Genomic DNA, 1,875 nt, shown 5'->3' on the forward strand with positions numbered 1-1,875 from the left:
CGCGTTTACTGCCCACGCGTGAGTGCACAGCGCGAGTTTAAATGTCGTTACGTGAAACTTCACGAAGTGTTGGGAGGAGCCATGGGGGTGCAAAGTTTCTGCCATTATTTCACGTCCACAGATCTCTCAAAAATTATGACAAGTGGCAGAATTCACTGACACAGGGGAAAAGATTTTTTACATCACATTACAGTACATTACAGTTTTCAATAAAATTTTTGTCCCCAGTAATATTGGTAAGTTGTGACTGTACTAACTTTATGGATGTGTGTCTGACAATATTGGCATATTCAGTGTGTGAGTTTGGGAATTAATGGACACGCTTCATTTGAGGATCTTCCATTTCCACTAACAAACACACTCATTGCAGATCTCTTCCAACAGCTTCATTTCAGAGTGAGTAAATGTGATTGTGTGTGAGGAATGCGTGCAAAAGGGAAACAATCGACCCACAACTAACGAGCCACACCTGTCCAATTAGCCTAATTTAAATACAAGTGTTTTGATCCTGAAGAGAGCATTTTTGTTTGTTTAAAGACAGTCAGTACTAGAAACCTACAAAGTTTCCTAATTTGTAAGTTTCCTAATTAAAAAAAAATCATTTTGATTATTTTTAAATTGTTCCACTGCAGTTTTTATGGGCGATGTATTACCCCCAGTGCTGTCACTCTATACTTGTATTTCCTTACCCAAGTACTGCCTTCAACAGACAGAAAGGGAATTTTGGCAGAAAAAGCAACATCTTCTGCTATTCTTCTCAGAGTGATGCACTTACACACTTCCCCCAGCAGAGGTGGAGTGGAACCACCTTACCTCTCGTTAACACTGCCGTGGACAGCTGTGTGATGAAGCGGTTAGGGGCAAGGGCTCGTAACCCAAAGGTCAGATGGGCAGTGCTGTTGTACCCCTGGGCAAAGAACTTGACCTGAATCGCGTCAATAAATTGCCAGATGTATAAAAGGATAATGATGCACTTGTAAGCTATGTAAGTTGCTCTGGATAGGCGCATCTGCTACGCTAATATAAACAATTGGAGTTGGGGTAAGGCTAACAACTCAGGACTTTCTGTGTTAGGCTGCTTATTTTGGTAGGAAGGGTGATTATGCTTCACAAGAAGAAACCTCACACAACATGAGGGCATGTGAATCTCGCTGTTCTCAGCTCTTACTGAAGCAGGATGGCTTACAGGCCAAAAAAAAAAAACCCGTCTGCCCTTCCTCTGTAACCCAGACAGCAGGCTTCATACTGCCACTGAACAGAAGTCATTTTCCACACAGTAAGTCAGAAAAGCGCTGAGCAGTTTGTCTGGATTTGTTGGAGAGTGGGAGACTCTGGGATCCTTACTGATCAACACAGTGGGCTTACGTGGGGGACTTGCTGCAGATACTGTGGGCTTTAATGCTCAATTCACTCGTCATTGAAGACAACTGAAGAAGTGAGATCCATGGATTTACGCACAGGAGTAACTGCTACCAAAGGACCCCACGTCTGTACGCCTCTGCCTATTGTAATAGCCCTACACTGCTTTTAATATCTCATATATGGCTGGCTTCCTGTAAGCAGCATTCTGTATCACACAGTATTTCACACCATTTAGACTATATTCAGACTGCAGCTAAAAGTGGTCCAATTGTGTTTTTTTTTTTTACCCCTCATATGTGACCCAGTTCGGATGTTTTTAGAACAGTGTGAAAAGCAGAAACACATGAAGTTGCATATTTTTCAGTCCTAATTCAGGCCACATGAATATGTGGAAACAAATCAGATATCTCGCCATGTGACTTGCATGCAGCCTGTCTGTGGACACTTGGAAATTGAGCATTTTTAACGTGGCCCAAGTGAATTTTACATTACTCGGCATGTGGCGGGATACCC

Source organism: Megalops cyprinoides, chromosome 14, assembly GCF_013368585.1.
Source record: "Megalops cyprinoides isolate fMegCyp1 chromosome 14, fMegCyp1.pri, whole genome shotgun sequence".
Taxonomy (NCBI): Eukaryota; Metazoa; Chordata; class Actinopteri; order Elopiformes; family Megalopidae; genus Megalops; species Megalops cyprinoides.